The sequence below is a fragment of the Ovis aries genome, chromosome 2 (genome assembly GCF_016772045.2).
Source record: "Ovis aries strain OAR_USU_Benz2616 breed Rambouillet chromosome 2, ARS-UI_Ramb_v3.0, whole genome shotgun sequence".
NCBI lineage: Eukaryota > Metazoa > Chordata > Mammalia > Artiodactyla > Bovidae > Ovis > Ovis aries.
The window spans coordinates 238,993,450-239,007,106 of NC_056055.1; positions in this window are offsets into that span (position 1 = coordinate 238,993,450).

Here is a 13,657-nt window from a genome sequence, read left to right on the forward strand (position 1 = left end):
GAGTCTGAGTCAAAATTCCCCACAAGTTCAAAGGCCTGAAATTGGGCAGAACATGGAAGTCAGAGTACAGGATCAGGGCCAGGAGCCCAGAGCTGAACTGCAATTAGAGAGGAGAAGATCGAACTTGAAGTGAGGTGGTGTCCTGGGCAATGGCCCACGCCTACTTTTCAGTTTTGCTTTTGGACTCCATAGTCTGTGATATGTCAGAGAAGGCGATGGCACCCACTCCAGTACTCTTGCCTAGGAAATCCCATGGACGGAGGAGCCTGGTAGGCTACAGTCCATGGGGTCGCAAAGAGTCGGGCACGACTGAGCGACTTCACTTTCACTTTTCACTTTCATGCATTGGAGAAGGAAATGGCAATCCACTCCAGTATTCTTGCCTGGAGAATCCCAGGGACGGGAGCCTGGTGGACTGCCATCTATGGGGTCACACAGAGTCGGACACGACTGAAGCGACTTAGCAGCAGCAGCAGCAGCAGCAGCGGTCTGGGATGTGTAGTTGGCTTAAAGATACAAGGACAGGGACAGCAGCCACCAGTATCTCCAGGCCTCTGACTTTTGGTTTTTGTCAAGTTATTTTGGAGTGGGATTATAGAGCCAGAAGGTTTGACTTTTGGTATCAGCCACCAGTGACTTTATCCAAAACGGTGCTAATTAATCCCGCCATGAGCCACATGTGAGTGTATCTGGGAGTATGAAAGGGCAGAGTTATAGGCAAAGGACGGCCCAGGATGCCCCAGCAAGTTTATACCATGTTTTTCTTACTTCTTTGGACACACCGCACAGCATGTGAATCTTTAGTTCCCTCACCAGGGATTGAACCTATGCCCCCTTGCAGTAGAAGCATGGAGTCCTAACCACTGGACCACCAGGGAAGTCCCAACTTTATAGCTTTAAGGGAAGGACCTCCTGCTGGAGGAGGAACTGAAGAAGAAGCAAGTGGAGGGAGACAAGGCGCTCGCCCAGCAGTCCGGCATTCCTGACATTACTTCAGCTTCCCTCTGCTTCCTACTTTGATTATTCCCAGTTCCTGGGCTGTGTCCTGTACAGGCTAGATTTTTTTCTAATCACATAAGGCTTTCCACCTTACCTGCTGGCCAGTACTCCATGAGGAAAGTTCACTGCTTCCTGCCCGTCTTTGCCTTGCCAGTTGGAAGTGGCTCCTTTGAGCTGCTGAGCCCATTCTAAAAGGGCCTGCTGGACTCTACTTGAAGGTACTATCTGGCTGGGCACCCCAAGCCTAGTCTAGTCCCTTAACTCTTAGGGAGGCAGAGTAGAAAGACGGTTAAAAACCCCAGGACCTGGAGACAGACTGCTTGGGTTCAAAATCCCCTTGTTATGATCTGGGTAACTCAGGGGAAGCTATGAACCTCCCTGGGTCTCAGTTTTCTTTTCCGCAGCATGGTAACAGCACTTAACTCATAGGGGCGTCAATAGGGTTAAACTAAATTCATGTATACAGGGCCAGGGACGGTAAACAACTATAAGAGTAAGATGGACAGTCCTGTACAACAAAGAACCATCCCACCTGTCATGACTTGTGGGCAGGTTGGAAAAGAATTTCTAGACAAGAGGCAGAATGAGAGGAGAATGAAGTTTATTAGAGTGGGAGACACTGTTAGAACAGTGGGCCAGCTCAAGGGAGAGTCGACCTCCTTGGCAAGCTGCTGCTGCTGCTAAATCGCTTCAGTCATGTCCGACTCTGTGCGACCCCATAGATGGCAGCCCATCAGGCCCCCCCGTTCCTGGGATTCTCCAGGCAAGAACACTGGAGTGGGTTGCCATTTCCTTCTCCAATGTATGAAAGTGAAAAGTGAAAGTGAAGTCGGTCAGTCGTGTCTGACTCTTAGCGACCCCATGGACTGCAGCCTACCAGGCTCCTCCGTCCATGGGATTTTCCAGGCAAGAGTACTGGAGTGGGGTGCCATTGCCTTCTCCGTTGGCAAGCTAGTAACCAAATTTTATAGCCTTGAGACAGAGAAAATTCCTACTGGAAAGGTGGCATTAGGTAATTGGTTAGGATGCTATAGGGTGGATATTTAACCTAATACGGGAACGGGGAAGGTTTAGATCCTGAGGCTCATGGCGACAGTTGTTATGAGGCTTGATCAATGTCACAGATTTTTCATCCTGTGACCTTGGTACAGGGCTCCACACCACCTAAAATGCCATCAGTGCTCCTACTTGAGAAACCCTGGCTAAGAGCATGGAACTTGAATGCTTAGGTTGACTCACAGATCTACCATTTACTAGTTTTGTGGTCTCAGACACTTACTGAACCTTCTGTGCCTCAGTTTTTTTAATCTGTAAAATGGGAGCAAGCTATGATTTGTAAAATGAGAAAAGTGACAGCTTGCTTTATAGGGTTGCCCTGAAGTTTAAAGGAGTTAATACGTGCAAATTTTAGGACAAGGCCTGGAATAGAATCAGCTCTACACTTTAGCAACTGTTACTATAATAGTGTGCCCTTATCCGATATTGTGGACATAACTTGGGGTGGCCTATGGTATAAGCATTTTTCTCACATCAGAAAAAATAAATCTCTGCTTCCTTTGAAAGTTCTCTGGAAGAAAAATTTCCCTCGGGAGGTTGTTAATTAATTTCTATGTATACTACTCACAAAGGAAAACACTTTCCTTAACACAGGGAAAATGTAACTGGTCATGTTCTAGATAGTGGTGAATTAGACCAGTCTGAAGAGCCAAGGTGTCTTAGCGAGGAACAGTTCAGTTGCAAATAACAGAAGCCTTCTCATACACTGGCTGAAGCAAGAAAAACATCATGGGGGTGGTTGAAAGGGGGGAATCTGGGTGAACATTTAGGGGCAGGAAGTAGACAGGTCTCATGAGGAACTAGAAACAGGAACTGGAAACTTCTAAATAGATCCAGACTCCCACTCTTGCTCACCGCTCCTTCCATACCACCCTGGCCGAGCCATCATCAGCTCCTGCCTGGATGGTTGCGACATTCTCTCTTCATCCTCCCACGACTCATTCCTCACACAGCAGCCAGAGTGATCTTTTAAAAGTGTAATAGGATTGCACTGTTTCCCTGTACGAAGTCTTTCAGTGGTGTCCCTTTATACCTGAGGGCGGGCATTTGCGCCTCTGCTGTATCCCTTGGGTGCGGTACATGGTAGGGGCTCAACAAAAGTCTCGGGCGTCCCTGGTGGCTCGGACGGTAAAGCATCTGTCTGTGATGCAGGAGACCCGGGTTTAATTCCTGGGTTGGGAAGATCTCCTGGAGAATCAATGGCAACCCACTCCAGTATTCTTGCCTGGAAAATCCCATGGATGGAGGAGCCTGGTAGGCTACGGTCCATGGGGTCTCAAACAGTCAGACACGACTGAGTGACTTCACTTTCACTTTCAACAAATGTGTTGACTGACTGAATGGAAAGGCACCAGTATTCGAGGCAGAACCCCTCTCTCCTTCTCCCTCTGAGGCAACAGGGTTTCTTGTCGCTCTTTGTGAGTCTTCATGGTTCTCTTGGGTTATCACCATTCCCATTCACATGACACAAATGACTGTCCAGTCGACAGCTATGTCACCTCTCAGCTTCAGCATCACCTGTTAACATATCCCAGAGTCCAAATTTCTGGAAGAGAGAAGTTGGTTCAACTTGGCTGAGGGGATCCACCCTGTCCCTTCAGTTATGGCCGGGGACCGCTGAAGCCCACTCCTATTGGAAAGATGCTTTTAGAAAAGAGGAACATGGGCTGGCAGACCACTCTCAAAATTATGTTCCACCTCTAGGGAAAGGCTCAGGACTGGGGAATCCCCAGTCCTCAGGGAGTCCAGTACTAGGTTTGGGTGGGCAATTACACCTTGACAAGAAGATCCCAAATATTAATACAATCCGGGATATGAGATACATATAATAAACTAGCTACAATATTTATGAACAACTGAACCACATGCCAGGCATAGTTCTTTTATAAGTATCACTTCTAGGTATCAAAACATATGATCTTCCCGACAACATTATGAAGAAGGTACTATTATCCCCATTAAACAGATGAGGAAATGGAGGTGCAGAGAGATGGTCAGTGATGGAACCAGAATTCTAAGCCTTCCAACCACCAACTGCACCTGTTACTTCACCAGCTGAACAATAATACAAAGACATAATTCCCTTCTTACAATGAGGAAAATGAGGTTCAGAGAGATAAAGTTTCAAAATGTACATAAAGCCACCTGGCTATAGAGTAACAAACCCTTGGTTGCAACAGACCTACAACTCTTAGGCCAAACTTCCTCCACCATCCTGCCTATGACAGTGAAAAAAAAAAAAAAAAGCAGCTTTATTGAGATATAATTCACATTCACCTATTTAAGGTGTACAATTCAGTGGTTTCTAGTATAGTCACAGATATATACAACCATCACCAAAGTCAGTTTTCCCACTGTAACTTTCTGCATAAGGTAACCCTGTCCCTGAGAGGGGAAGTGACAAGCCAATAGTCACACAGTGTATAGATGGCAGAACCCAGACGACTGTCACAACCATTACGACAATGTTTCTGGAAACCCCCATGTGAATGACAGTGTTTGTCAGAAAAACGATGGCTCATTGTGGTGTGATGACATGGACAGCAGAGCTGGGAGGAGACAAGACAAGAAAGCCCCTAGCCCATGGAGACTGTGCAAAGCCTGAACTCTGGGCTCTGTGACCTCCCCTGCTTTGCCAGACAACCTCTTGTCTTGCTTCTCTTTATTCCTCTGACAGATACCTACAGTCTTAAAAGCCTCAGTTCAAATATTTCCTCCTCCACAAAGACTTCCCTGATTCATACTCCAGGTTGGGCCAAATGCTCTGCCACGATGCCTGCTGGACAGCTTTCTCTATCTCAGTAGTATAGCTCTTCTCTGTCTTGGCCCGTCTGCTCTCTTCCCCTGGTGCTAAGTGCAATGACTTTGGGACTAAAAAGGCAAGGATTTAAATCCATGCTCTGCCATGTCCTACCTAAGCAACCTTGGGAAAGCACATAGTAGGCCCTCTACAATTCTCAGGTCCTTTTACCCTCCCCTTCTGGTTTCTCAGAGTGTGCTTATTAAGCCTTAGTTTGACTTGGAATCCCAGCGATCATGGCATCTGGTCCCATTACTTCATGGCAAGTAGATGGGGAAACTGGAAATGGTGACAGACTTTATTTTCTTGGACTCCAAAATCACTGCAGATGGTGACTGCAGCCAGGAAATTAAAAGACGCTTGCTCCTTGGAAGAAAAGCTATGACAAACCTAGACAGCATATTAAAAATTAGAAACATTACTTTGCCGACAAAGGTCTGTCTAGTCAAAGTTATGGTTTTTCCAGTAATCATGTATGGATGTAAGAGTTGGACCATAAAGAAGGCTGAATGCTGAAGAATTGATAGTTATGAACTGTGGTGTTGGAGAAGACTCTTGTGAGCCCCTTGGACTGCAAGGAGATCCAACCAGTTCATCCTAAAGGAAATCAACCTTGGATATTCACTGGAAGGACTGATGCTGAAGCTGAAGCTCCAATACTTTGGCCTCTTGATGCGAAGAGTTGACTTATTAGAAAAGACCCTGATGCTGGGAGAGATTGAAGGCAGGAGGAGAAGGGGCTGACAGAGGATGAGATGGTTGGATGGCATCACCGACTTAATGGACATGAGTTTGAGTACTGAGAGTTGGTGATACAGGGAATCCTAGCGTACTGCAGTCTGTGGGGTCACAAGAGTCAGACATGACTGAGCAACTGAACGAAAACAACCCCCAGGCTAGCCCAAGAAATAGTCTGTTTTTCACTGTTCCTCTTGTTTCTTTGGTGTTATTTTTTCTCACAGGCTCTCAAATTAGTGATTCCTTCAATTCTCCAAGTAGTCCTAACACTTAGCAGGTTTTACTGAGGCTTTAGTGAAACAGAAGGAAAAGTTCAGCACAGTAGCACACCAACTTAAAGTTATTTATAAGACACTACTGTCCTAGAAGGTCATGGTCCATTACTGCCAAGAGGAACTTCTTTCTGGCTCTATCCCTCCTTGGGAGTCAGCCTCACTCTAGCTTCATTCTAGTTTCCCATCTCCTCCAGCCTCTCTTTAGCTTCATTCTAGTCTCCAGCAGTCTATTCCAAAACTTTCCTTACTCTACATCTTGAAATATTTTCTTCTCTGCTCTAGATTAAGCCTCAGGGTGAAACTGACCCACTGAATACTCATTAAAGCGCTCTTTAAAGGAAAACCCTGGTTGTCCAGTAGTTAAGACTAGGTACTTTTACTGCCATGGACCTAGGCTGAATCCTTGGTTGGGGAGCTGAGATTCCACAAGTTCCTTGGCATGGCAAAAAAAAAAAAAAAAAAAAAGGCCCTTGGAAACAAAGGGTACTTGACAATTATAGAGTTCTTTTTTTGTTTTTCTTTAGCAAAATTAAATTCTTCAATTGGGCTCCCTTTCCACCAGTTTTAGGAAAGTTAAAGAGAATAAATAATTCTTCTGTTCCAAGCATTATTCAGGGATTATGGGATCCCTCCCACCACTTCCAGCTACACGATCACTAGTTGTCCCCACGTGTTTGTTTGTATACACACACACACACACACACACACACACAAACACATAGGCCATGCCACGACACACGCAGGATCTTAGTTCTCTGAACAGAGATTGAACCTGAGTTCCTTGCAGTGCACAGAATCTAACCACTGGACAACCGGGGAAGTTCTATATTTTCTAGTAACAATTTTATTTGAGATAAAATTCACATGTCACAAAACTTACCATTTTGAAATGACTAATTCTGTGGGTTTTAGTACATCCATGCAAAGGTTGGCAACCGTTGTTACTAACTTCAGAACATTTTTATCACCCCCTCCCAAAAACCCTGTACCTGCTAGCAAATTCCTATTTCCCCCTCCCCCAGCCCCTGGCAAACAGTAATCTTAACAACTGATCTTAAGGTAAAACACTCCATTTTTTTACTATTAAGTACTATTGTGCTATCTGTGGGGCTTCTGTAGATGACATTCATCAAGCTAAGAAAGAGCCCTTCTATTCCTAGTTTGTTGAGTGTTGGATTTTGTTAAGTGTTGGATTTTGTCAAATTTTTTATGCATCTGTTGAGATAATCATATGTTTTTGTCCTTTATCCTGTTAATATGGCATATTACATTGACTGTTATGTAAATATGAGCATGTTTTTAACACACTCCATGTTGCTATGTTAAATCATCATATTGGCTTATAAGCTCAGGCGGTTGAACCTAATTTAAAGAAAATTTGATAGATAACAATACAGAGTTACACAATTATATGCTTGGGTACTTAGGTTACCATTTTTTTTTTTTCGCCATAGTTTTTCTGAAGGAAAATGTTCACTGTGAAAGCATATAAAATATACTTCAAAAAGATATAAAATATCTTACCAACTATCTGTTTTGGGCTTCTCTGATAGCTCAGTTGGTAAAGAATCCGCCTGCAATGCAGGAGACCCCAGTTTGATTCCTGGGTCAAGAAGATCCCCTGGAGAAGGGAAAGGCTACCCACTCAGGGATTTGGGCCTGGAGAATTCCATGGACTGTATAGTCCACGGGGTCGCAAAGAGTCAGCGAGACTGAGCGACTTTCACTATCACTACACTATCACTATCTATTGATGTCAGTCTCTCTGCGGCTGAGAAAAGCACAGCATGCATGATGACAGGTTGTCCTGGGCAAAATAGTCCCCAGTGCAAAGCCCACTGCCTCCGTGGGGCTTCTGTAAGTCACCAAGGCATCTGTGGAATATATTGCTGGCCTCTAGGGGGCAGGAGTCTCCTCTCTTGGGCTAGAAAATAGAATGAGGCTTGAATAAAGCTAACAGGTCAAGAGTCTACATTCTCCTTCCGTCTTTTCTTTTAAAAAAATTCTGTCTTCTGGGACTTCCCTGGCAGTCCAGTGGTTAAGAATCTGCCTTCCAATGCAGGGGACACGGGTTTGATCCCTGTTTGGGGAAACTAATCCCACAAGCTGTGGGGCAATTAAGCTCGTGCGTCACAACTACTGAGCCTGCACACTGCAACTAAGACCTGACACGGTCAAATAAATAAATAATTTAAAAATTCTCTTCTGGAACTTTCTGTGCTGAGAGAAGTTGTTATAGCAGATCTTGGTGCAGAGGGAGAGAGCGGTGCATTCAGCTTGGCCAGTTACCACACTGAGGACATCTATTTTTGTCTGTCCATTGCTCTTTCCTTTGGGGAACTTCCCTCCCACCCCCACCCTATGTGACACTCACAGGGCTGCCAATCATAGGACTACCTCTCTGACCACAGGAGTGACTCAACTCTGAGTCAGCTAGACTTTCTTAGGACTTTGCAACCTTGAGAGGAAACACTTGGGGATGGAAGGTAGTTGGTGCTGAATCATTTGATGTATTTACCTGGAGAAGTAGTTCTTATATGTGGTCCCTGGAACACCAGCATCAGCATCTGGGAACTTGTCAGAAATACAAATTCCCGCACCCCACCCCGCATCTTCTGAATCAGAAATTCTGGGTGGAGGCCCCAGCAATCTGTGTTTTAACAAGTCCTCCTGGTGATTCTGACCTAGAAGAGATGAGAGATTTCTGCTAGTGGGATTCCCAGAGTTGACTTGGATCTTGTCCTTCCCTAGAACTTGGCTGTAAGATCTTCCGTGGATGCTTTGATATCCTCGGTGTCCTTCTAATAAGTTTCTTTTGGGTTTTGCTGTGTTTAAGAGAGCCAGAGTTGCCTTCTGTCCAGGTTGCCTGCTTGGAACTTAAAGACTCTGACTTCTGGCCGTCTCACCTGATTCATAGCAGCACAGACCCTTCTTCAACCATGGATCTTTGCGTCATATACAAGGTTGCATTGTTCAGTTTCATTTTGGTATTTCTGTTTAGCTGCAGCCCCAATTCTAAGCCAAAACAGAGCCCAGCAGGGCTTCTGACCGAGCTCTATCAATGCCCTGCCTGTTATAGTTCAGTTGCCTTCCCCAATAACACAGGCTTTTGTATTTTCCAAGAACTGTTTATAAAAACCTCTTCTCCCATTCCTGCACTTATTTGACCCCTCTCTTCTTTCATTTTAGCTCCTAACTCCCTTTCTAACTATTAATGACAACCATTAGTATCATGCAGTTTGTTTTCTATATTAGTTGAGGGACAGAATAGCTGTTTTAATAAAGAGATTACAAATACAGAATACTTTAAAATTATATATCTTATTTAATAGTTGTTGCTCTTTTATCTCTTTAAGCCTCTGAGTGGATCAGAGTGAATTCAGAGGTAAGTGGCTCTGCCCCAGGTGTCACTGAAAGACACCAGTTCCCTCTATCCTGTTGATCTGCCTTTTCCTAGGACACTGTTATTTCTGTTTTCCTTTGTTTGTTTGTTATATATATTTTTCCTAGGACATTGCTGAAACAAGCTCTCTCTTGCTACATCTACATTCCCAGCCTGTGGGAAAGGGGGCAAAGAGGAAGTAGGTGGCTAACAATTTCCTTTTAGGACACGATGTAGATGAAGTGATGCTCAGATCATTCTAGTCACTTTGCAATGGTGAACACTTGCACGGCCACACCCATCGAGCTGCAAGGGAGGCTGGGAAATATGCTCTCGAGCTGGGCAACCCTATTCCCTGCTAGTTCTTGGGGTGAAGATTGCTTTGTTACCCGAAGAAAGAAGGAAATTATGGATAATGAAGGACAACTGGCAATTTTCTCACCTTTTCTAACCCCAAGTTTTATATTCATGTGTTGAATGCTCAGATGTCCTCATGGACTAGCAGATGATTACTGAGAGAGCAATCCACGTGTAAGACTGGAAGGAGCAGGGTGACAGTGACTGTGACGAAGTGGGCAGCACCATGTCTTGTTTAGAGGGGGCGAGAGCTAGTTGCCTACTCGATGTCCCTGATCCCTTCTTTGCAAATAGACCTCCAAGTTTGCCTGGGTAGTTGTGTAACTAGGGCATACATCATGATTTTCAAAGCCAATCATGCAATTTCTGCTTCACAGCCTCCCTCGTAGCTGTGAGTGTCCGTGTAACTCAGCCAATGAGCGAGTTAGAGAAGTATACTGGGGGACTTCTGGGAAAGCTCTTGCTTTCCTAATAAAGAGTTAGCCATGACTGGAGCTTCCCCTTAGCTGTTCTTCCTTCCTTGATAGTGCATGTGATGCCTGGAGCTGGGGCAATCATCTATGACTGTGGGGCAGCAAGGGTGAGGGGAAGGACAAAATTACTGCGGTGCTACTGAGCCAGAGAGAACCAAGGCCAGAGCTTGCCTTAGCATCTTGTTATGTGAAAACAAGCAAACAAAAATCCCAGAAACACATACCTGCTTGTTTAAGCAATTTAAAATGTTCTTTTCACATCTTTTTTGATCCACTTCCTAGAGTAATGAAAATAAAAACAAAATAAAGAAGTGTGACCCAGTTAAACTTAAAAGGTTTTACATAGCAAAAGAAACCATAACCAAAATGAAAAGACAATCCACAGAATGGGAAAAAAATATTTGTAAATGAAGCAACTGACCAGGGATTAATCTCCAAAATACAGAGACTGCTCTCATAGCTCAATATCAAAAAACCAAGCTGCCCAATCAAAAATGGGTGGGAGATCTAAAAAGACATTTCTCCTAAGGAGATATACAAATGGCTAAAAACCACATGAAAATATGCTCAATTTTTAGAGGAATGCAAATCAAATGGACTTCCCTGGTGACTCATACAGTAAGGAATCCGCCCACAATGCAGGAGACCTGGGTTCGATTCCTGGGTTAGGAAGATCCCCTGGAGAAAGAAATGGCAACCCACTCCAGTATTCTTGTCTGGAAAATTCCATGGATGGAGAAGCCTGGCAGGCCCCAGTCTGTGGGGGTCACAAAGAGTCAGACATGACTGAGTGGCTTCACAAATTAAAACTATAATGAGGTCAGAATGGCCATCATAAATACCAGAGAGGGTATGGAGAAAAGGGAATCCTCCTACACTGTTGAATGTAAATTAGTACAACCATTATGGAGAACAGTATGGAGGTTCCTTAAAAAACTTAAAATAGGGCTACCATGTGATCCAGCAATCCTATTCCTGGGCTTATATCCAGAGAAAACCATAATTTGACAAGATACATGCACCCCAATGCACACTGCAGCAAAAGACTCTGATGCTGGGAGGGACTGAGGGCAGGAGGAAAAGGGGATGACAGAGGATGAGATGGCTGGATGGCATCACTGACTCGATGGACGTGAATCTGAGTGAACTCCGGGAGTTGGTGATGGACAGGGAGGCCTGGCGTGCTGCAATTCATGAAGTCACAAAGAGTCGGACATGACTGAGCGACTGAACTGAACTGAATGTCCATCAACAGAGGAATGGGTAAATTGTACATATATACAATGGAATATTACTCAGCCATGAAAATTAAATAATGCCATTTGTAGCAACATGGACGGACCTAGAGATTGTCATACTGAGTGAAGTCAGACAGACAAATATGTGATATCACTTGTATGTGGAACCTAACAAAACAGAACTTACAAACTTATAAAACAGAAACAGAGTCACAGATGTAGAAAACAAACATATAATTACCAGGAGAGAAATGGGGGGAAGGAATAAACTGGGAGATTGGGATTGGCATATACACACTACTGTATACAAAATAGATAATTAGTAAGAACCTACTGTATAGCACAGGGAACTCTACTCAATACTCTGCAATGACTGTATGGGAAAAGACTCTAAAAAGAGTGGCTATGTGTATATGTATAATGGATTCACTTTATTGTACACCTGAAACTAACACAGCCTTGTAAATCAACTACACTCCAATAAGTTTTAAAAAATCAGTTTATCTGAACCTCATGACCATTCAAAACTGATTAAATCCTTCCAGACTTTTTCTATATGTATATTCACTTTGTAAAAATGTGAACTACATACACTATTCTGTAATCTGTAGATGTACAAAAAATACTGTGCAACATTGTACAGTATTAAAATAATTGATGCTTTTGAACTGTGGTGCTGGAGAAGACTCTTGAGAGTCCCTTGGACTGCAAGGAGATCCAACCAGTCCATCCTAAGGGAAATCAGTCCTGAATATTCATTGGAAGGACTGATGTTGAAACTGAAACTCCAATAATTTGGCCACCTCATGTGAAGAGCTGACTCATTGGAAAAGACCCTGATGCTGGGAAAGATTGAAGGTGGGAGGAGAAGGAGATGACAGAGGATGAGATGGTTGGATGGCATCACTGACTCAATGGGCATGGGTTTGAGTAAACTCCGGGAGATGGTGATGGACAGGGAGGCCTGGTGTGCTGAAGTCCATGGGGTTGCAGAGTCAGACACAACTGAGCGACTGAACTGAACTGAAACTGAAAATAATGTTCAACATTGCAAGCATATTTTCCTGTCACTTACTATTGTTCCATATTTTTCACTTTTATGACAGATTATCCACTGCAGAACCGTAGCATAATGCACTTAATCAATCTTTAATTATCACCGGACATTCAGGTAGTTTACAGGTTAGCTGTTTTTGTTTTTGAAGGGGAGGTTTGCTATTATAAACAATTCTATAGAATATTCTGGCAACTAACAAACTTCTGAATATATCCTTGTTATTATTTTTCTGATTATTTCCTTAATTTTCTAGAAATGAAGTGATAGGGTGAAAGGGCAATAAATAGCACTCTCTCTTAAGAAATGTAATACCCTTGCCTTTGGTTCCATTTCTGCTTCAGCGAGTAACCAGTCATTCATTTATTCATTATCCATTCACTTAACAAGTTGAAGAGGCCTGGGCTAGTCACTGAGGAGTACTAAGATATGAATAAACGGTGCTCCCCATCTTCAAGGTACTCGTAAGGGTCTGGCAGAGACAGGCAGGACAACAGGCCGTGACAGGAAGGAGTGGGAGTGGTGTTTGTAGTCGGCAGCTTCTGACAGGCTTCCAAATGATCCCCACCTCCTGCTGTTTATGACCTTGTGTGACTCCCTGCTTATGAGTATGAGCTGGACCTAGTCATTTGCCTCTAATGAGTGCAATATGACCAACGTGACGGGATGTCACCTCTGAGATTCGGTTACAAAGGACTTCTGCTTTGCTGCCTCTCTGTCCTTTGCCCTCTAATCTGCTTGCTCTGATGAAGCCAGCTGCCATGCTTGCTGGCTGGAGAGGTCTACATGGCGAGGAACCGAGGGAGGCCTCTGGCCAGCAGCTCTTCAGGAACTGAGGCCTAAGTCCAACAGCCTGTGAGGAACTGAATCCTGCCAACAATCGTGTGAGCTGGGAAGCTGATCTCTTCCAGCTGAGACAAGACGAAACCATGCCCGGATGCCTGATCTACAGTGGGATAATGAGTACGGTTTTAAGCCGCTATATTTGGAGAAATGTATTATACAGCATTAGACAACTAATGCACAGGTGGAGCGGTCCATATAAGCACAGTGAGCGCGTGACAGGTGACAGGTGAGGTGAGGCCCGGAACCACTGTGGCAGGGGAAAGCTGTATCTGGTGAGATGTCTGAGGAGAGAGCATGCTGGTGTTGTGTTTTGCAGGCTAAAAAGGCATTAGGGGAAGAAGGCATTGCCAGGCAGAGTTTGCAGAACAATCAAGCTTTGGGACCATTTCCCAAATCTGTTAATAGCTTGCCTGTCTCACCATCAACTACAGGTAAATTT